At 33.1% G+C, this 24,485-nt stretch overlaps 2 protein-coding genes and 1 non-coding gene across 4 annotated transcripts in view; 2 read left to right on the top strand and 1 right to left on the bottom strand.

The window, feature by feature from the left end:
- The window catches only part of LOC106664874 (protein slit), a 234,670-nt gene extending 218,570 nt beyond the window's left edge, over window positions 1–16,100 (bottom strand). The window contains exon 1 of the mRNA XM_014390923.2: window positions 16,083–16,100. The gene's annotated coding sequence lies outside the window, so the exon portion shown is untranslated. The remainder of the gene's footprint in view (window positions 1–16,082) is intronic.
- LOC112126113 overlaps window positions 1–24,485 on the top strand; it is a 302,358-nt gene that overhangs the window by 220,021 nt on the left and 57,852 nt on the right. The gene's annotated exons all lie outside the window — the stretch shown is intronic.
- On the top strand, window positions 2,909–2,980 carry Trnah-gug. Its single transcript has one exon. It is a non-coding gene; the product is annotated as a tRNA-His (tRNA).

Genomic DNA, 24,485 nt, shown 5'->3' with positions numbered 1-24,485 from the left:
TACACGTAAATTTTTAAATATTAAATGCTTTTCAACTTTTCAAGACATTATTTTACAGCACTTGCCTTTATTTGTATAAGGATCACTGATAATCATAAAACATCTTGCCAACCTTTATATTATTTGTAATTATATCAAATAAATCATTTTGTACGTAATTCTGTGTCTGTTATAAATGATCTATAATTTAGTAAATTCATCTTCGTAGTGGCCGTGATTGTCTTGTGATTAGGACATTACGTTTTAGTCGCAAAAACCCAGGTTCTATTCCTTGTTTTGATCTCTTTTCTTTTAATTTTTTTTACAAGAACATTTGTAAGGATATTAATGTGAAATATACCATGTGAATTTTTATAAAAAATGCCCTTTCATTTTTCCTCTACCTATTTTATAGCAATACTTAGTACATTGTTCCAAAGGTAATTTTTCACAGAAAGTGAACAAAGAATAACGAAGAAACCAAAGAATAGAATATTCTGGTTCCATTAGAATTTTAATGGGTTCGCTCGTTAAGCCGACGTAGGGATCAGCTTTTTTTTAACGCATTGCCCTAATTTTTCACAAATTTTGAAAGTGTTTTCAATTCAAAATGAAATGATATCAGAGACTCATAATATTCAACGTTATGTCCTAAGATGGAGAATATTTGTCGAAAACCGGAAAAAAAACTTTTCTATTACCTTAAATTTTTTTTCAGCAACTGTGGTTATTTTGATATACTTGTTATGAACGATTTCGAGCCGGAGCTTGGTTGTATTTCACAATTGTCCGGTATATTTTTTCTTATTATTTTATTTATTTTAAGTCTATATACAATATTTGCGTATGTACAGTTTACATATTTGCTTCGATACCAATTTAAAACTTCACCTCTCACATACATGTACATCCTTCTCTTAAACTAAATGAATTTAGGTTTTGTTGTCAGCTCCAAAACTTGGGTTTCATATATATATTTTGGGCAGAAACGCGCCAAGGTGTTATGTGGGCCTTGACAATTCATGCACACTGAAGACTGACAAGGAACAGTCTTTTCGTGCCTTTCTAGCCCACATCCACACATAAAAACCTTCTTCTTACAAGAAGAAATTGTATTTCCAAAATCTAAACATTTAAAGCACCGTAGGGGAGCAGGAATAAATGGCCTTACGGCTATCTTCATGTAGGCAACAAATAATTCTTTTGGGGGACACGGGGTATTAAACGTGACAACCCATGAAAAAGATGTCCTACCATCTTTTCTTTTTAACCGTTGAATGCTTATGACTTTAGAACTTTTTAATTCTTTGAGGAGTTCTTCATCAGGACACTTTTTCAAGTCCCAGCAAGAAATTACTCCTTTTGAGGTGTTCAATTTCACATTTCTTTCAACCTTTACCGATATATTTTCTAAATTTTTAATTTTCATTACTTTACTCCCTTGTTCCTCATTGTACGCTTCAATATAAATTAAACCGTCATGACCTTTTTTCTGCTTTCTCTACTTCTCTATTTATTACTCTACATATTCTTATTGGCGATAGTGAGTGAAGGCCGTATCTTTCCAATCCGATCTACAAATAATAAAATGCCTTGCCCCAGAAGTAGAAACAACAGGAGAGGGAGTCCTATTTAGAGGGGGTAATCGATTTCGAAAACCTTCTCGGCCCTCTGGGACGAAAGGGCCTTTCACATGATTTTGGAAAATTTTGAAAAAAATTGAAAAAACAGATGAGACGTTTAATGAAAAAGAGAAAAACTAAATAAATCTTACCCATCCCTGAAACCAGGTTTCTAGAGAGATTCAGGCCTCACAATTCCCAATAGGGAATACGAGCTATAAACTAGCACTCAGCAGACTTGTCTAATCGTCAAAAAAAAAAAAAACTTATCCAATTGAACTCACCTCACCAAAAATACTTAAAAAAAACACTAGACTGACAAAGGGACGGCCTAGCTTCCACGACACACCACTATCATGCACTTATTATATCAATATACCTCAAAACTTCGATTTTTTCCCGGAGCGGAAATTGTTGCTTGTTACAAGTTTTATAGTCAGGTCCAGCCCTATTGTTCTTACTTCAATATTTTCACTGTGCGCAATCTTCATAAAGAAGTCGTCAACAGAGTAATTATATAATCCTTAATGTAGGGCATATTTGTGACCTTATGCAATTTGCATATCGGTGTACATTTTGGTGCATCACTAGCAAATCTAGTTTTCTTAAATAATATATAATAATATTAATAATGATTCATTTCAACATTATCATATGATGAGAAATGTTTTTCACGTTCCTTTATCTCCATTTATAGCAGTTGTATTGACGTCAAAGTTTAACCACACGCATTTACATTGATATTGAAGAGAGAGGCATTTGTTATTAAAAGGAAAAGCAAGAATATTTGCATTAAAAAATAAACAACCATCGTAAAACCCGCCATACTTTTTACGGTACTTCCTTCATTTGTGGAGCTTTGAAGTCGTTTGAATTAGAAAAAAGTTAATATACCGTAAAACATTTTAATTTTTAATTAAAATTAAGTGAAATTCTATTATCAAAAAAAGTTTTCCAGAAAAAGGAACATTAGTGAGGAAATCGTGGTAGCGAGTGGTCCATTTTCCAGATTTAACAAGTACATCACATTAACAATTAATGACTTCATTTCCTGGAAAATTTTTGTGAAAATTATTTTTTAGAATCGATTTTCTGCAAAATGAAAATATCTCCGGCGCATAGAGTGGATTTTATAATTATATTACATTATAATTTTTTTACGTAACCGTAAACTTTATTACTTACTTTTACTAATTTCGTGGTCCGCTTGACCAATTAATATATTACAATTAATTAAGGTTTTTAGTTGAGATAAAAAAGTCAATGGCACGAGCGGGATTCGANCCAAGACTTTCACCTCCGGGATAGCCGTGATCGTATAGTGGTTAGTACCTTGCGTTGTGGCCGCAATAACCCAGGTTCGAATCCTGGTCACGGCAATAATTTTTTTATTATTTCTACAAAAGCAAATATAAAAAAATTAAGAACGTGTGATGTATTAGTTTTGAAAGGTCGACCATAATTATTGACATCTTTTTTGCTACCGCCCCCTTCTCAAAAACTCCTTTTATTTTGACGACAATATTTTTGGGTCGGAAAAATATTAGGTTGAAAGATATTAAAAACTTCTCTGCGGTTTTGGCACAAGGAACCGAGATACCACATTTTACCCAATTGACATATCTCTTAAAAATATAGTTTTTGCCTAGTTTTACTTGAATTTGAAGGTTATGATAAAACTTATTTTGCCAATTAATTTATTTTTTACATAATTGTATTAAATGAGATTAGAGGTATAAAATATTACAAAAACGAAAGTACGCTTTCAGTGCAGTAGTCAAAAAATGTTTTTCAAAAAACAAATTAAATTAGGTTTAAGTATCCTTTGAAGCCTTCAAATACGAACTTTTATAGCAGACAATATAATTTAGAAATTTTCGGGTTGTATTATCCAAGGGAATTTTCCCTCCAATATCCTGTGTTCAACTTGAAAATGCACTGCGCTGGATTTTATCCAATTTCTACATTTGCACGTGTATTTCTCTTCTTTGAGCCTATATCAACGTTTATAACCTTGGTTTTTATGTCATTGTAAGTGAAAAAATTAGGATGATATCAAACAAAGCTCATTAAATGTTTTATTTTATATACCAAATTCCGATATATTTACGGATGCCAAGTTTGTCACATTACAAGGTTTTAAAAGGCTTTACAAATTTCGAATGGATCTATGGAGTAGTTTTGAAGTTATCACAATTTTTGTGTTTTTTTTCGAAAAATTCGGGTTGGTTGTTGATTCTTACTGGCTTAATTGAGATCGACATACTCAGATTGACCTGTGAGTGGACTGAAGAAAATATTTCGTCTTTGAACAGACTTCAAGAAACAGAGAAAGTTTTTTTTTTGCCAGGCCTGACCGACCAGTAACAAATCATTTTGTTTTAGTTAGTTATAATGACGACCCGACTAAATGAGGCCTTACAGTTAATAATTTAAAGATAGGGATGAATGTTTGCCTCTTAACCAGGTATTAATTGTTCGGTTATTTTCAGTGTTGATTTATATTTTAGGTTGTGTAACACTAGTCAATTTTCGAGAAAGTTTTGCTATCTGAACACGATTTACCATTGTCCAGTGTCATTTTAGTTTGTAATGATATATTAAAAAATAATTTTAATGTAATTCATTTTAATTGTCTTAAACTTTTCCTTTTAAATAGTCAAATTAACCTTTGACAATCAGTATTTTAAGTAAGATTTTTCTCAATATTTCGAGCCACTTTGCGCCACTGACCCTACTTTCCAGGGAATTGGGCCAAAATTGTAGCTACTGGCATGTAGGTGCAAAAGAACTGGTTCAACAACTGGGCCGGCTTGCAAGATTCCATCGGTGGCCGAGAGGTTAACGCCTTTGGACATAATTTATTAAGTTTCCCCATTAGGCGCATTAATTGAGTGATTAGTTACCAGTGGTTTTTTATGTGCAATGTTTTTTTTGTTTTTTTAATGTCAAATTTAAACTAAAATTAAAAAGATCATAATATTTAACTGTCAAATAGTACGGCGCCCCTTAATAGATTAAACCGGCAAGACTGCGCGGTCTTTCTTGTTGCCCCGTCAAAAAATAGATTTAAAAAACGTAAATAGATTTATACTAAAAAACCTTAATTAATTGTAATACATTAATTGGTCAAGCGGACCACGAAACTAGTGAATTTAATAAGTTTAAAATGAAGTATACTTTCACTAAAGCTCTCCGTGGCCATTTCATATGTCGCCGAGTATCAAAAAGATTACATGACATTTGAAAAATTGCAAAAAGGAGGGAAAACTCATAAGGTGGGTTGAGATGGGAAGTTAGTCTCCGAGTGGATCGAAGTCTCTATAGCTCAAGTAGTAGAGCAGCGGCGTATCTAGCCGAAGATCGTGGGTTCGAATCCCACTCGTGCCATTGACTTTTTTATCTCAACTAAAAAACCTTAATTAATTGTAAGATATTAACTGGTCAAGAGGACCACGAAACTAGTGAATTTATTTAAACAATTAATTTGCGATGTTGATTTTTTAAATGCCAGACTTAACACACAATAATATATTAGATTATAACCTTGCTATATTAACCTCATTAACAACAATTAACAACAGAAACGTCCAAACATACCTTGTTATTGTTACAACTATCCATTACGTCGTAATAACATAGTGTTTTAGACAATAAAACCAAAGAATGGCTTGTTAATTTTAATGGAGTAAATATGTTTATATTTATCAAACATAGCATATTGCAATGACAATTATTAAAATAAAAAGACAATTATTTATAACATAAAGAAAAGTTTCCCGCAAATTTTCAATGTTTACGTGTTACTATCCAGGTAAGCGGAATCTTCCCACTAAAATTTAAGGATTTTACTAGCTAATTAAATGTATTTTAGTTGGATATATTCAACTACAAAAGTTTTTTTCTAAAGGAAAAACATTAAAGAAATGATATTTTATACATTTTTTTATTTTGTTGGCATAAATACGGGATGAATCGATTGCAAAGGAACAGGACTAGAAAAGTAGTGTCTGAATTTAACAATACTGTTAGATTTCCAAGAATTTTTATAATACGTTTCTCATTAATGAAGGGGATTTGCTTTTTTCGCTGGACTGTATACTCGTTCAAATGTTTTAGTAAAATTCCAATAAAATTCTGTACTATAAATATCCAAAAGGTAAGCAAAAAATTCTATTATCCGGGGGATTTTTTAGCATTAAGGACAGGATAATAAAAGGAATTCATATGGACAGACTTTTAATTGTATTTATAAGCCTGTATAAAATCAATTACAATAGGAATTTGTTTAAATATCAGAAATCCAACAATGTTTTTTTTCTAAAGAGGTTTGTTTCAAAAAATAAATTCCAACATACATAATTACCAATTGATAAAGTATGTTTATGCTTAGCTTAATTACGTTAAAGCTTCTTAATTAGGTCGTAACTTTACCTTAATTTACCAATCTATCAGAGTAGACCGCTATCACTCACCCACTCACTTTATATCTATCTCTCTTTATCTCTTTCCTTTTCATTTACGATCACAAAAACATTTCCAATTAAATTATAAATTAAGCCATTGTTTATTGTTTTGCATTAAATTAGCGTTTACTCTCGTTTCGTTTCTCTTTTTCTTTCTTTTTCTTTCTTTTTCTTCCCTTTCTTTTAAATTTTTCCTTTTTTGCTTCTCTCTCTCTCTCTCTCTCTCTCTCTCTCTCCACCTCTATTTATCTCTCTATCTCCCTTCAAAATAGGTGTTAATGTCTAAGTAACGAAGACTGGAGGCAGAAGCAAAGGCTAAAATTTTGACATAGCAAAACCTTTAGAATTCTAGACCTGACCCAATTTTCCAACCTTACATCAATCGAATTAGAACTCTATGTGCAAGTAAAATATTAAAAAAGTAAAAGATGGTACTGCCTAAATATATTTTCAGATAGCCGAGCAGCAATGAACGCTGTAACTTCTTCCTCCCTCAATTTAACGCTGGTCTAGAAATGTCTAACATATCTCCATCTCATTAAGCAACGTACCTGTCACCTAATTAAGGTTTTCAGTTGAGATAAAAAAGTCAGTGGCACGAGCGTGATTCGAACCCACGATCTTCGGCTAGTTACGCCGCTGCTCTACCACTTGAGTTATCTTGACCTCGATCCACTCAGACACTAACTTCCTATCTCAACCCCACCTTTTGAATTTTCCCTCCTTTTTGCCATTTTTCAAATGTCGTGTAATCAATTTGATTCTCGGCGACAAATGAAATGGCGATGAAGAGCTTTCGTGAAGATATGCTTCATTTTAACATTAAATTCACTAGTTTTCGTGGTCCGCTTGACCAATTAATATCTTTCAATTAATTAATTCTATCTCAACTAAAAACCTTAATTAATTGAAAGATGTTAAGTGGTCAAGCGGACCACGAAAACTAGTGAATTGTATAAGTTACAATGAAGTATACCTGCACTAAAGCTTTCCGTGGCCATTTCATTTAACGCCGAGAATCAAATAGATTAGACGACATTTGAAAAATGGCAAAAAGGAGGGAAAATTCAAAAGGTGGAGTTGAGATGGGAAGTTGGTATCCGAGTGGATCGAGGTCACGATAGCTCAAGTGGGAGAGCAGCGGCGCATCTAGCCGAAGATAGTGGGTTCGAATCCCGCTAGTAACACTGACTTTTTTATCTCAACGAAATCCCTTGATTAATTGCAAGATACCAATTGGACAAGCGGACCACGAAAACGATTGAATGCAATTAGCTACTCTGATGTAGAAATTGTAGTAGAAACATAACAGTGAGTGGAGAAAGAAACACTAATGTATACAACAGGTGCAAAACAATCCAAAAAGTTTCTCAATATCTCAGAAAAAGAAACATCTCTCTCTCTTTCTCGCGCTCTGTCTCTGTCTCTGTCTGTCTCTCTCTCTCTCTCTCTCTCTCTCTCTCTCTCTCTCTCTCTCTCTCTCTCTCTNCTCACTCTCTCTCTCTCTGTCCCTTTGTATTATGTATATTAATCATTCTATATTTTTATTTTCTACTCCCTTTCTCCTTTTTTCTCTCTATCCCTCTCTTGTATTCTCTCTCTCATCGTCTTCCCCCCCTCTCTCTGCTCTTTCGTATTTTGCCCAGGAATTAATCTGTATTTTTGTTTTTTTACTCTCTTTCACTTTGTTCGTGTCTCTGTTCCATCCTCATTTTCTCTCTCTCCCTCTCTTCCTTTCTTTCTTTTTCTATCTGTATTTCTTTCATATCTTTGTTTTATTCGTTTTCTGTATCTCTTTTGATAATTTTCTTTCATAATCAGAAAAACATTGCCAATTAAATTGTTATCAAGGCAAGCACACACTTAAAATCGGCAGATTTAAATATAGACGTAGCATTAATAGATAAACTTAATGAATCGCTATAAAAAGGATATTGGAAAAAAATATTTGACGTCTTCCATCCCTCAGACTTCAGCGGGAAAGAGCGTGATGGCATGATTTGTACTATTACTATTTTATTGGGCCGCGGAAAGTTAAGCGGAGAATTTCCCCAAGCAAAGGTCACGGTCTCGATATCCCTACCATTCACGTTCAGTTAAAAAATACCTCACGGTCAGGTTACTTTCATGACGAAACTACGTCAAAATGCAACCCTCAATTTAAGGAATTTCCTTAACGGAAGTTTATTTTGTAAAACTACGTTATTACCATTATTCTGAAGTGTGAGTATTGCAAGTTTTCATTTTTATCTATTTTAATTCAACTCAAATAAAACACAATTGTGGTTTTTGATTTGTATCAATTAATTTCTGTTAATACTCTGGCAAAACAAACAATTACTTATGACTCTTTGACTTGCTCGTAAAGACAAAAACATTGCCGAAGTCCTGATTTAACTCACTCTCAAAGGTTTTAATGTTGAAACGACCTGCAGTAAAATGATAATGGCGCGAAACTTTTGCCTGCCGATATTGTTTTATGTAAAAACATAATTAAAGCAAGAACTTGCAAGAAAAGTGATAATAATACTTTACTTAGTATTGTCTTACTTGCTGACTAATTTTTAGTAAAATATGTGTTCACTAACGTGAAACCCTCAGTATTAATATTTATCTTGCAAGAAAGTACGTAAAGAAAGTAAAAAAAAAAAATTCATTTCAGTAATTAAAATTATCACTATACAAAAAGCATAGATAAATCTTTTTAAGTGAGAACTAACATCATTTTTGTTATGCAAAATTAAACGGAAACTTAACTTCTTTAAACATTAGGAAAACATAACTATTATAAATCTGTACTGAAATATTTAACTTTTCTTAAACTTTTTCATTATATAATTTTTTCATCTCGAACTCACGATAACGCATAGTATATCTAAGTCCGTTGGAATAGTGAATGTTAACAAATTTAATGTAATTAATAATAATAATGTAATTTGTTTTGATGTGACGTAGGTTTCAGAAAAACATTTTCTTTATTGTGCCAACGTTTCGATCTTTATTGAGATCATCTTCAGGGCTCAAAGTGTTGTTTTCTGCTTAATTGTGCCATTCTTGCGAGTCGTGATGAGAGTGCCCTCAGAACGGCACAATTACGCAGAAAACAAACACTTTGAGCCCTGAAGATGATCTCAATAAAGATCGAAACGTTGGCACAATAAAGAAAATGTTTTTCTGAAACCAGACCGCATCTCACGATCTCCGAATAATTAATTATTAACTAACGGTCACTAATCACCACACGCAATTTGTTTTATTAAGTACGTTAAGAGATAGTATTACCTTCCTTTCCGTGTAAAAGTGTAATAAAAAATCCAACTACGTGTAACGATGTAAAGAAGTTACCCATGTAACTAACAACTAAATTAAGCAATAGTCAGAAAGCAGGCAATTCTCCCCACCTAACACTTGATCAATATCAGTAATGAGTAGAAAGGTGTCACGTTACGGCAACTCTCGAATGGAAATTGGTTGAAATAGATTTGGGCACCAATAGATCCTGGGTAAATTAGACCTGATAAAAAAATAGCTTCATGACATTCACGATATGGTCGTTATAAACACGTTTACAGTTTATTGACCATTTGTAGGAGGCTATGTTCGATAAGCAAGTTAACAATAAAGCATGGCGTTCATTTTAGCTTAATGACAAACTTCTGTCCACCTTTTCTTTTTTTTAACATTTCTCCTTTAGTTATACAACCAACACTTACATAACTGGATTGTATTTTAGTGACAATTATAATAATATTGTTTATTTTCACTCTGAAATTTAGTCAGTAATGTGCGTATGAAAATACAGCACTCAAATTTTATTTTTACAACTCTAATGGATTTTTTAGTGTTGTACAAATGATACTTCTATTGGCTGCTTTTCAAGTTTCTTCTTCTAAAATGCCAAAGTAAATGGACTCATTCTTCACTTTTACTCACCTGCTTTCCTTTCCTTCATTTCACTCACTTCTCTCTTTTTGTGTACATTTTTTCAATTTCTCTTTCCCTCTATCTCACTCTCTCTCTCTCTCTCTCTCTCTCTCTCTCTCTCTCTTCATTATCTCTGACTTAACTTCCTGTTATGTATGCTAATTTTTTTTTATGGTATATAGTTATGTCTTTTTTATTTTTGAGTTTCTGTCTCTTTCTCATTTTTTGCCTCTCCCTTTCTCTTTCTTCTTCTTGCTCTACATTTATTTTTTATTATTATTGTCTTTATATATATATATATATATATATATATATTTATTTATTTATTTATTTATTTATTTATTTATATTTATATTTTCTCTGTCTGAACTTCCTGTTATGAAGAATAATTTAACCATATATATATTTCTTATTTAATTTTCACTTTCTGCCGTTTATGTCTTTGTTTCTGTTCCTTCCTCTTTCACTCTCGTTGTTTTCTGTCTCTCCTCCCTTTCTATCACTATTTCTCGCTCACTTCTTCTTTCTCGTACTCGGTCCTCTTCTCTCTCTCTCTCTCTCTCTCTCTCTCCCTCTCCCTCTCCCTCTCCCACTCCCTCTCCCTCTCCCGTTCTCTCTTTCTTCCTCTCTCCTTCTATATATCTCTTCTCTGTTTTCTTTTCTGTCTAAGGTTTTAATTAATATAAGTTTTTATTCTTTTTGTAATAATTTTTCTCTATCAATCCTTCTCTTTCTCTCTCCCTCACTATAGTTTCTCTTTTTTCTTTCTCTTCTTCTCTCACTCATTTTTTCGTTTTGTCATTCTCACTTACTTTCTCTCTATTTAATGGCTATCACGACTTATTTGTCACTAAAGACAGTATGTAATTTGTCCATATTTTTCTTTGGTTTACTATTTGTTTTATATAAGTAACAAATAATAAATTATAAAGACAATGAATTTTAATTTTTTTCTCAATAATATTGTGTATTTAGAAAACTGATTTAAATATAATCCGTATTTTAACGCAAAGAGCTTTTTTCATATTATTAAAAATTATTTAAAAAATACATAATCCAATTTAGAACAAAAAATTATATTTTTCAAAATCGTAAAATTTAATGTCATTGTGTCTGTCAGATGATGGTTCTATGTTCTATGTTAATTTCCTCTTGTTAATAACCGCATGCATATTTCGTTGCTCCGAGGATAAAGTTATCGCTCTTATGGCCGCCAGGTCATCCGAGAGAGCAAACTTGGGGGATAATATCGATTGTCGGATTACGAAGTGGGAATTTTGTCGTAATTTATTCAGCAAAAGGCCGTAGCAACACTATCGATTAAGTGCGAAACCGGTTCAGTCTTTTATGAGGGCTTTTAATTTAAAAAAATATAAGATCGTTAAATAAACTCTTGAGAACGATTGGGACGATATCGTAGAAAAAGGTCCGTTTTCTTTGAACAACAAGGAAAACAAGTGTGAAAAAGGCGTTAACGCGTAAGCAACAAGTGAGCCTTCTGAAAGCATATACTGTCTATAGGTGTTTAGGGTTTGTAATTTATGCAAGGATATTTTTCCGATTTATTCACTTTAAGAATATAATTCTCTACTGCTGTAAATTGTCTTTAAAAAACTCGATTTGAGAAAGAAGAAATATTTTCAGAGGAGACACAATCCCAGTAATGCTAACCGTACTTTGAGCCGGCTATATATTCAATTTTTGTTTATTTTCTTTATATTTTCAAAATTCACGTAAGATTCAGCATAAAATTTTAGCATGCAAGAAAATAACGGCATTAGTATCTGTTTTTTATATATAATATTTATACTTTCTCTACAAGTGGGACACCTGCGCTGAGTTTTCCCCCACAAGCAGGTGTCCGTGTGTGTGTCGGGTTTGGCCTATCCTCACACAGGCGTATGCAAGCAAGCCCTTCCTTTTGTTTCAGACTTTCGTTAGGGTGTTTATTAAAAAATCAGATAATTTATCAAACTGTAAGTACATCTATTCAAGTACTTTTCTTGCTTTCTAAAGTAAAAAATAATTGGTTTCGATTATTGTAAATATTTAACTTTTGTAATTTTGTTAAGGGTATGATTTTCATTTGTCAACGTTTATTACAACATTATAGTTTATAACAACAAAAAATTCTTTTTGAACATTAAATTTCATGTAGCTCACATGGAAAAGAATGTGGTATTTACTTTTAAGTAAACATTGTTATGACAGTTGTTTTAAAGATCCACGTGTTTATATTAAGCTCACAGTGGTTGCCTCTCACCCTTTCAAGAAGGCAAAATAAATTACTTTTTTTTCACCGTTTATAAAGATCGGCCATGTTTAAACCGAGCCGTCCCGTGAAAATACCCAAATCCTCCACCCTTCTCACGTTTCTATCTGCTTCCATTATGTAAAACAACCTAGAGCGCCGCTGCATATTTCACAATCCGAGAAAACACGGAGTGTAAGTAAATTTTTCCGACATCTAAGAATGTATGAACACAGTTTATGAAGATTCCGTTTATGAAAAAACTTAAAAATTAATTAATTTTAATAACCAAGTTTTTTGATGTTACCTTCTTGATTTTCTTAAACGTCTTATCCGTTCCCAACCTAAACCTACCAGTTTTCTTAGAAATACAAATGTATTTTAAAAATTTTTTCGTTTGGCAACCAGATAATTTACTAATCATTTACATTTATTCCAGAACAAGTAACCTCTCTAACATTTAATGTTAAAACAAATTTTAATTAACTTTTTTCATATTAGGTTTTCATAAAACAGTGATAAATAGAAAGGTAGAAAGACAAAGAGAGATAGATAGATAGATAGATAAATAGATAAATAGATAGATAGATAGATAGATAGATAGATAGATAGATAGATAGATAGATAGAGAGAGAGAGAGAGAGAGAGAGAGAGAGAGAGAGAGAGAGAGAGAGGAGAATATGAAAAATGTCTGAAATTGAAAGGTAAAGATAAGGTAAGAGAGATTGACTGATTTACTGATTAAACGTTTTATTTAATCAAACAAAGTTAGGTCTCGTGGACCTTTCTGCCACTTAACGAAGAAAGAAAGTGAGTGAGTGAGAGAGAGAGAGAGAGAGAGAGAGAGAGAGAGAGAGAGTGAGAGAGGATGGGATGGGGTGAGGGAGAGAGTTACAAAGTTTTTAAAAAGGATTATAAAATAATACAAACATACATAACTTGTTTTTAGATTCAAAACAACATTCCAGAAGTTTGATACTTATATTGCTAGGAAAAAAAATTGAAAACAGATTGAGAGAGAGAGAGTGAGAGACAAAGAGAGAAAGTGAGAAAGAGAAAGAGAGAGGGATGGGTTGAGGGAGAGAGTTAGGAATTATTTACAAAGGATGGTAAAATAATACAAACATACGTAACCTGTTTTTAGATTCAAAACAACATTCCAGAAGTTTGAAACGTATATTCCCAGGAAAAAATTGAAAACAGAGTGAGTGAGAAAGAGAGTGGGAGAGAGATAGAGAGAGTGAGTGAGAGAGAGGGAGAGACAGAGAGAGAGAGAGAGAGAGTGAGTGAGACATTGATGGGATGAGGGAGAGAGTTATAAATTATTGAAAAAGGATTTAAAAATAATACGAACATACATAACTTATTTTTAGATTCAAAACCAAATTCCATAAGTTTGAAACGTATATTACCAGGAAAAAGATTAAAAACAGAGTGAGTGGGAAAGAGATAGAGAGAGAGTGTGAGAGAGAGGGAGACAGGATGGGAATTTATATGATGAAAATTAATTTAAACTATTATTTAAAATCGCCTACTTTTACCAAAACTACATCCTAACTTGATAATATTGTTATTACTATTTCCTTTTAATATGTTGTTATTAATTTTTTTTAACTTATTCTATTAAGTTATCAACTTAACTATTCCACGCAACGTATCTATTCCACAGACGGAGACATTTAAAACACAAGTATCTTTCTGTGGACTAGGGTGTGTACTAGGAAAAAATTTATTTTCTACATTATAGTCCATTAAATGGTTTTATTTATTCATTAATAAAATTGCTTCTTTGAACGACCTATTTTGCGACGTTTATCGTTGATAACATGCTGATTTACCGTAAAATCTTACAAGACACATTCTTTAATAAGGAGACATTTCGGATTATTCAACTTTGTTATTATTAAAAATGTGTTTGAACGTTAAAATAATGAGAATATTTACTAAATTTGTTAATAAAAGAAAAATTATAGAATAAACATTTACATTTTTAAATGATAAAAATAGGTTCAGAATAAATATGTGAATCTGAGAAAACGTTTAGCAAAGAGTTGATAGGTTTTATTGAAAGAAATATTTTGTCATGCTTTTTTATGTCAGATCAACGTGTAATCCATAAAAAGTTTTACTTCGCCACGGTTTTTTTTCTTTATTCGAATGATTCCTTTTAGCCTTGCAACTCGTGAAAAAAGCGACGTAGGATACACCTAGTCTTGAGTGATACAGCAAATAATGGAGAAATTGGAATCCGGATATCTTTACAAAATAATCGAATCGGTGTTGGAAGTGGCCTGGATTCTGAAACCGTTCAGTTTACAGCAACAAGAGTACTTTCATGTTATTATAGCCTTTCTGCCAAAGGTGAATTAATGTTCTCTATCCGCTGTTTCGAAGACAAGAATTGAATAGTGATTAAATTAAAGGACAACAATTGTAAAATTGCCTTGAATATTATTTTTTTAAAACTATATTATAATGGTGTGAATTAAGATGCAACGGATTAAATATTTTGCTAATGCTTAATACCAAAATATCTATTTCACACAGTTTATCTTAATAATATATTATTAAAGTTATTTTTAGCTAAACTTGTATTAAAATACATCAACTTTCATCTTAGTTTTCAAGTATCATCAACAGAGCGATATCTCTGCAATGAAAGAGAAACAAGACTGTACGTTTTCAAAATCTCGCCTCCTCCCGTTTCGCCAGTTTTGATAACATTAATAATTAATTCTTCCTCTCGCAGTGAATGACTGTGTGTCACGTGTCGAAAAATGGTGTGAAATTTATAGGTTTGATCCATTAAATTATCGATTGACCGGTTGTATTCGAGTGTCGTGCTAATTGCCAATTCGTTCTGAACCTGTTAACAAATAGATTGATGCCAATTTGTCAAAACGGGTCTAAAAAATAATTCGACTTTTCATGTCAACAATCGATTTTGTGTTGGTTTAATTTTTTTTTTTTTCAAATGCAATAAAGGCTTTACATAAAATATTCATTTTTTCAAGATGCTATGTCACTTTTTTATTGTAAAAAATCTCTGTAAAATATATACTTAATAAACTTTTAATATTACATCAAAAGGACTAAAAATTGAAATTAATTTTAAATCAAGACGTCATTCAAAGAAGACAAAAGTTTTGTAAAGATTGTTTGTTGCTTCAACATACCCTTTTATCAAAGTGGAATCTTTACGAAATTATGTATTTATAAAAATGTTTATATCAAATCTCGAAATCTATTTGTCCTATCATATATCAACGTGCAATATGCAACCTATGACATTATATAAATTAAAGCAGTTAATTTTTTAGGTGTTAACAATAAAATTATAAACATTATTTAAAAGATTTCCCATATTTCCTTTTTAATTTATGGCAGGTATCACAAGTGACAACTGCCAATTCTTCAAATTACGTCTTTTTTGTGTTTTATATGAGCTTAAATAATTGATTTTGTTTATTGTTTAAAGAATGTAGCATTCAAGCAAAACCGGTGCTTAATAAAGTTTTAAGTTTAAAGAAAACTTCAAGGTTCTAAGGTAAAAGTAAACAATACATCTTTGACAGTTCTAAATAATTTATGTCTACTGATTTATTTTATAATAAAACTTGTGGACTGAAGTAATTTTTATGGCATTGGTTTAGTAAATAAAAATATTGTTAATGATTTATTACAAGGAATACACCAAAATCTGACATTGATTTTATTCGTTTTGTTGTTAAAAAATGAGCAAGTAGACGTAATGAAAAAAGCAAATTATTCCTCTCACTCGTTCTATGTAAGATTGAACATCTTAAAAAAATTATAGTGAAAAAAATTTAAACAATTTACCGGTCAAAGGTCGGGGGCAGATATTACTCGGTTGGAGGTCTGGTCCGAACTAAGTTGGGTCCTCGCTCAATACCGCCCCCACTCTGAGGACTTCGCACGCCACTGCAACAGTTGCTGCCACCACCTACTTTCCACGCTCATAGAAAAACATTTGTATTTGTATAAACGAGTCGTCGGAGGGTGGGGTTGCGATTCACGAAGTCCGTTTCCTGTCCCCTTTTGTTCCAGGGGGTTAATTAAGCCCGAGGGCTTCGCCGACTAAGGCCTACATTCCGCCCACGGGCCCTTTCCGCCTAATTCAGTCTTGAAATTCCCGAGGTGGATGATTTTTCAACCCGGTTGGTAAAATTCACCTGCTGTCACAGTTGTATAAACCTAAAAACGTTAATCCGGTTCGCTTTCATTTTTTGAAAATCAACGTGAACTCTTAATTTTTAAAATTAGTTGATACCAGACTTCTTTAATCAGGTAAGATTTTGCCGATTTGGTAACTGAAAGTGATGAATTATAAAATTTAAAAAACAAAGTAATTTTGTAAAAATTTTCGAATATTTCATACAACTGTTCATATCTCTCATTCTCAGTATCGTTTTAATTAACAGATACACACAACACACACACACACACACAAACGCGCGCGCGCGCACGCACACATTGTGTATATTATATATATATATATATATATATATATATGTCACGTTCAGATTTAAGTGAACAAGGGCAAACAACAACAAAGGGCTATTTTATTCAAGTCCTAGAACATATCCCTTTCTGGCTTGTGTGGGTAAACAGCTATTTTTGGTAAAAAGAAAAATTTGGCGTGCACACATTCAAGTGAGTTAATTTTTATTACTTTGACGTCAAAATAAAAAAATAATAATTATAATTATGTTTTAAAAGGCTATATATTTTTATAAAGAAAAATAAAAGAAATAATATTTCATTTTAAAAGTTGTGTTAATATTTTAATTGTATTTTCTAATTTGGTGGTCAAAATTTAAATAATAATAATAATAATAATTTCTTTACCTTTCTTTATGGAACTATAAAACGAGAATCAAATTCCATTTTAAACTACGGTTTGTAGATTTGCGATAGGTTTGTTATAGGATAAAATGATTCTTTAAATGAAAAATAATAATTAATAAAATATATTGTCATTTTATGTGAAAGTAAATTGTAATTAAAGATTCAAATTTAACAAACATTTGGTGTCGTATTTACTTTGGTTTAAATGAAATATAAAAGGTGCCTGATCGATCAATGAAATAATTGTAGTCAGGTCCGATCGTAAAAAACCTCTGGGACTTTGTTTTCGGATTTCCGAATTCAGGGTTGGGCCCAACGAAAAAGGACAAGAGACACGCTATATCACATATATATATATATATATATATACGGTTTTCTTTGTTAAATAACAAACTTTAGATAAGCGCCTTACAGGAAAACAAACATTAACAATGGGTATTTAATAGATAGTTCATATAAACTTAAATACTTCCCCGAAGACACAGTAAGACATTGACGAAGCTGTGGCATTTCACATTATCATTCCAAAATATTCAAAAAATAGATATTAAAAAATACTTGAACTGCAGCTTGGCTACCAAGACAAAAAAAACAGGGTTAAACAAAAAAACAATACACGATTTCTGACAAATCACTGTATTATTACACCCCATGTGTACAAAGGTCTTTCTTCACAGTCCAATATAATAATTAATCCTGGGGGCAAAGTTGACGAAGACAAAGTACAGCACATTCCTTATTACCTGTCTGACATCTTAACTTCTCACGCCTCATACACACACCAACCAACATTGCCGAGATTGAACTGACAGTAAATTCGCCTTACGTTACTTCCCAGGACTTTTCTTCCTTCTGAAATTAATCGTATTATCATAAAGTTAACCTTCTGAAAAGCCCCAGAGTATGACCTAATTACGATCAACATTCCGCAGAAATTGATTTTAAAAAGTGCTCCTTTTCTGACATACGTTTACAACGCTGTACGAAGAGCATACTTTCCAATTCAGTAGAAATACTCTGTAATTTAAGTGATCCAAAAACTCAACATTCAACCTCATACTGCCCTGACACTCTCCTTCTACCCTAGGCCAAATTCTTGAAAAGTTCCTCCTGAAAAGATTGTTATCAATAGCAGAATTGGTTGAACCGTCACTAGGTGACTTACTGGGTCCGTCTACAATCGCGGCTGTGATGTTACTACGCTAACATCGGCTTTGCCCCATCTTCAGTGAGGACCTTCACCAGCTGAAACTGCTAATATTCTTGCATCCTGTTGTGTAACCTATAACGTCGTCTGTTGTACCCAAAGAGTATTGATCAGGTGACTTTTTCGATGTGGGTCAAGCTTTCGTTCGGGTATAGCATCTTGGTTTACTGTGTACAGTGGCTTGTACTCTTTCACATACTTTTTAATACTTAAATCCTATCTGACAAAGCGGTACTTCTGCACCTTCACGAACAGTGCCTCAGGGCACCATCCTGTGGTCATTATTACTCACAATGTATACAACCAGCAGTATTCCCTTAGTAATATTATATGGTCTTGCGGACACAGCCATCTTATTTCTAATCATGATCCTTCCTCAGTAGTCATGAAATCAACTTCATTATACCTTCTCTAGTATATGAAACTAAATCCACTCTCATTTGACTCTCAAAACTCAACTTTTTCTACGGTTTCCTTTAATAGAAATCTATTTTCCCTGGGTCTGTATATTGACAAATTAAACAAGTCCTACTGAAGACTGAAATTGCAAGACTGTACAAATTATTGTTTACGTTACTTGACCATAGATCTAACTTACTCACGAATAAACTGACAATTTAAAAGACAATATTACAATTAATTAAGGTTTTTAGTTGAGATAAAAAAGTTAATGGCACGAGCGGGATTCGAACCCACGATCTTCGGCTAGATACGCCGCTGCTCTACCACTTGAGCTATCGTGACCTAGATCCACTAGGACACTAACTTCCCATATCAACCCCACCTTTTGAATTTTACCTCCTTTTTGCCATTTTTCAAATATGTGAAAAAATTCGTATAATAGGCAGAAATCGTTTGTTGTCGATCCTCTGGAGCTATGAAGATTGAAGCTTTTTTTCTGACCTGCTGAGGAGCGGTGAAGAATGAGGAAGTTTATAAAAGCACTTTTACATTTTGTGATGACATTTCGACCTTTATTCCGGTCACCTTCAGGGCCAGGGTCAATGGGTGAATTACAAAACATAGGTTTCACAACAATTTCACACAACACCAATATGACACCACAAGAATAGCCCACACTTTATTTCAGTATGAAATACTTGGGTTCAAAGTTTATATTTGCATCTGTTGTATTTTTCCAATCACCTATGTTTTCTAATTCACCCACGACCTGAAGATGAACCGAATAAAGTTTGAAACGTCGGAAAAAAATGAAAAAAGTGTTTATCCAAACAACCTCATTCATGACCGCTCCTAACGAATCCAAAAATTACCATATGTACTATGTTACAACTACTTTTAAAAAAAGGCCAATTCTAACCCTTTAAAATAGACCAATATTTTAAATTGGTTAAGCTACAGGAATATTCAATTCTGACAAGTATCTTTTTAGGGGGAGATTTTGTTGGTTAAGGGAAGCTTTCTGATTTGTCGACGGTTACTTTACAACCCACCGTAAGTAATAAATTACAATTTTTCAAATGTCGTGTAATCGGATTGGATTCTCGACGACAAATGAAATGGCCACGGAGAATTGAGGGATTGAGGGATAATTCAAAAGGTGCGGTTGAGATGGGAAGTTGGTGTCCGAGTGGATCGAGGTCACGATAGCTCAAGTGGTAGAGAAGCGGCGTATGTAGCCGAAGGTCGTGAGTTCGAATCCCGCTCGTGCCATTAACTTTTTTATCTCATCTAAAAACCTTAATTAATTAAAAGACAAACTTAACTTCAACAAGACTGATATGGAAATACATAGTTTGGTGAAAAAAGAAAAAACTTCAATCCATACGGACCAAACTAAGCTTTCGCATGGGCACTTACTGACAGGAAAGAGACCGCGTCGGTGCCCATTATGTGCCAAGAGAATAGCGTTAAACAAATTTTACAATGCTAAAACTAGGATCCTGCAGGATGAGCCACAGAGTCTAACCTTTTCGAGGCAGCGTTTACGGATCGCTGTCTCAGTACATCAGTGCTATTAGAGTTCTTAAATTGATAAATGCTTATATGTTGTATGTTCTGTATTGATGTGAATGAGGAGACTATCCTCCGCCTTGAGAAATATTGAATACTCTGGGGTGTGAGATGTCTAGAAAGTGAAAATATTTTTTTAGCTAGAATGGGTGTGTTTAAACCTGCTTTTTTGGAATATCCACTATCATAAATTTTCGGCCGGAGCAGGGCCTCCATGATCAAACGGTGAGGGTGAAAAGCGTTTTGTGTTTCTGCGTCTTCTTGTTCTTTGAATAGTAAGTTCATAACCTGAGGTAACAACGAGAGGTAAAAAGTTAGGACAAGAGAAAAAGCACGAGAGAGACACAATGACCCCCACACCTTATTTGTAGCGGACATATCTCAATCCGATACCAACAGCTTGTCTCAAAATTCCTGGAAATCCCACAGGTAATTTGAAGCCGTTATGGCCGAGGGATATCTTGATAAATTGACAGACTCGATGTAATAGAGTTCCACGGCTGTGTGACCTCGTTTATCCTGCATAGCGCATACTACATTTTGATTGTGTTAATTATCAATTTTGCTGGTTCACTATGAATTGCAGCTGTGCACAGGGTTTTAATTAAAAGTATAAAAATATTTTTCTGTATAACATCTTAAAAAGGATCATGTTTCATGTTGATTTATGTTTAGAACTGAAAAGAGTGAATTTAACTCTAATAAAGGATTAAAAATCGGTCCTACTTATTATACAAATTCACTAATTTCGTGGTCCGCTTGACCAATTAATATTTTACAATTAATTAAGGTTTTTAGTTGGGATAAAAAAGTCAATGGCACGAGCGGGATTCGAACCCACGATCTTCGGCTAGATATGCCGCTGCTCTACTACTTGAGTTATCGTGACCTCGATCCACTCGGACACTAACTTCCCATCTCAACTGCACCTTTTGAATTTTCCCTCCTTTTTACCATCTTTCAAATGTCGTGTAATCGGATTGGATTCTCGACGACAAATGAAATGGCCACGGAGAGCTTTAGTGAAGTATAGTTCATTTAAATTCATTAAATTCACTAATTTCGTGGTCCGCTTGACCAATTAATACATTACAATTAATTAAGGGTTTTAGTTGAGATGAAAAAAAGTTAATGGCACGAGCGGGATTCGAACCCACGATCTTCGGCTAGATACCCTATGAGTTCTCCCTCTTTTTTGCCATTTTTCAAATGTCGTGTAATCGGATTGGATTCTCGACGACAAATGAAATGCATAAATTCACTAATTTTGTGGTCTTGACTTCGCTTGACCAATTAATGATAAATGAAAAATGGCAAAAAGGAGGGAAAATTCCAAAGTTGGGGTTGAGATGGGAAGTTAGTGTCCGAGTGGATCGAGGTCACGATAGCTCAAGTGGTAGAGCAGTGGCGTATCTAGCCGAAGAATGTGGGTTCGAATCCCGCTCGTGCCATTGACTTTTTTATCTCAACTAAAAACCTTAATTAATTGTAAATTATTATACAAAAATAATATCAAATGATATTTTGGTAATTAGTTAATGACATAGTAAATCTATAAAGCGTGGGTAGTATTATTCGTTTCTTATATTTCTTTTATCCTTAACTTACTTAGTAAATAAGTTTTCAATAATTTATAATTGTTTAATAATAGAAAGTAAGCCTAACTATCTAGACGTTAACAAATTTGTGATTGTAGACAACAATCGGTGTATATAGCCGACGGTCATGGGTTCGAATCCCGCTCGTGACACTGACTTTTTTATCTCAACTAAAAATCTTAATTATTTGAAAAATATTAATTGGTCCAGTGGACCACGAAAACTAGTGAATTTGATAAGTTAAATGAAGTATATCTTCATTAAAGCTCTCCGTGGCCATTTTATTTGTCGCCGAGAATCAAATAGATTACACGATATTTGAAAATGGCAAAAAGGAAAATTTAAAAGGTGGGGTTGATATGGGAAGTTAGTGTCCGAGTGGAACGAAGACACGATAGCTCAAGTGGTAGAGAAGCGGCGTATTTAGCCGAAGGTCGTGGGTTCGAATCCCGCTCGTAACACTGACTTTTTTATATCAACTAAAAAGCTTAATTAATTGGAAAATATTAATTGGTCTAGCGGACCACGAAAACTAGTGAATTTAATTGTAGGCAAACTTTATTTATACCTAATTTTTTCTGGTATCACTGAATTTTTATCATTATATGATTAACTCTTGCAAATATAAGGCAGTTTGAAACTGATCTTCTTTGTTTATACCTAAAAAACGCCTGAGGTTTTCAGTTAAAAAAATTAACAAAACTTCATTTCATGTCACTAATATAAACCACTGCATGCAGACAAGATATGCAAAGAAACCTAACCGATAATGAGTCTTTAGTGTTTCACGTCTAGACTAAATTATGGATTAAGCTATAAGGGACTGCATCTTTCAGTACGCATGTCTCAAGAACAATAACCGGCTTGTAAACCTATAACAATTCAATTAGGGAAAGTTTTTCATCCATAAAATATCACCTGGATAGATGTATAGATATTGGTATAAATCTAGTAGGATATTTACATATAAAGAGTGATTCAACAGGCTGATGGACTTTAATTTATATAAACACAAAACCGTAATTACGAGTCAATGAACTTGGTTTAAAATTGGCTTTTAACAATTGCATAAGAAGGATAAGTAAAACAATATAAGAAAATATGATAGTGTAAACATAACTCATCAGGAACCCAAAAGCAACAAAATTTAATTCAATCTGATATACTAAGTGGGTTTATTTACGAATCTATCAATCCGTCTCTCAATCATATGCTTATATATACACTTTTATATTTATTCAGCTGTCTACCTCGATCATATATATCACCCTTCAACTTTGCATACTTTATACTGGGTGTCGAGAGCAACATCTATTTTGTGTCAAATGTTTTGACAGTGATCGGATTTATTAATTGTACCTTAAAGATTTTCTAACTTTTTTTCATTTTGCAATTAATTTAATTATTTACTTTGAAAGGGCTGGTTACCAGGCTAAGATCTACAAAATATAATCCTGAACGATGGGAAAAATTAATTTACAGTTTTTATATTTCCCAAAGGTTCATGCTAAATGCTCGCCATGATTATTCAGAAATCGTGAGATGCGATCTGGTGTGATGTAGGTTTCAGAAAAACATTTTCTTTATCGTACCAACGTTTCAATCTTTATTGAGATCATCTTCAGGGCCTGGGATTTACAAACATTGTTTACATTTAATAAATACATTTAGGATGTGGAAAAGTGAATTTATACAATGCAAAATATCACGTTACCACATCCTAAATGTATTTATTAAATGTAAACAATGTTTGTAAATCCCAGGCCCTGAAGATGATCTCAATAAAGATCGAAACGTTTGCACGATAAAGAAAATGTTTTTCTGAAACCTACATCACACCAGATCGCATCTCACGATTTCTGAATAATTATCGATTAACGGTCACTAATCACCACACATGATTAACATGCTTTTTAGGCATTTTCTCAGTTGTTTGGGTAACTGGTTTTAGATGAAAAAATTATTTTGGTAAATATATGTACTTTTTTATTAGATTTATCGAATTGTCATGCATTTGGTTAACGGAAATTAAATAAATTCGTTTATAGCTTTAAAAGCTAATTCGATGTTTGAATATATTACCGCCATTAACAGTTTCCAGAAATTTCGTTTCCAATTACAAATATTTGAATTGGACCCGTTGGGGTTGTTCAAATATTCAAAGAAATTTAAAAATGTAACCAAGAAGAGGTGGGTTGAACTTTTCAGCCGTTTGGAGTGTGATGTCTGACCCGTACAGCGATTGGATCGAAAGGTTTTTTCTAACTTGCGAGTTCTTCAGTATTAACTTTTTCCTACAACCTTTGTCCGAGTGGAGAAGTCATTTTCAACCGAAATAAAATCTCGCCTCCCAGGACCGAGAGATAACTGTTGTTTCGTGGTATTGACGGGTTTTTGCCTCTAACCCCAAATTAATGTCAGTGTCATTTTTGGTTAATTGCCCCTGCATTATGTCATGAACCGATTCAACGGTTAATTCGACGACCAACGATGTCAGTATTACAGTATTGAATTAAAACGGTAATCCGGTATTTTTCACCTATTAGAACTATGGTTATATGACTCAGAAGGGACGCTCATTTTTTATTTCTTATT

The sequence above is a fragment of the Cimex lectularius genome, unplaced genomic scaffold (genome assembly GCF_000648675.2).
Source record: "Cimex lectularius strain Harlan isolate CLEC.00 unplaced genomic scaffold, Clec_2.1 scaffold105, whole genome shotgun sequence".
In the NCBI taxonomy this organism is placed as follows: Eukaryota; Metazoa; Arthropoda; class Insecta; order Hemiptera; family Cimicidae; genus Cimex; species Cimex lectularius.
This window is presented reverse-complemented; position numbering and strand designations above follow the sequence as displayed.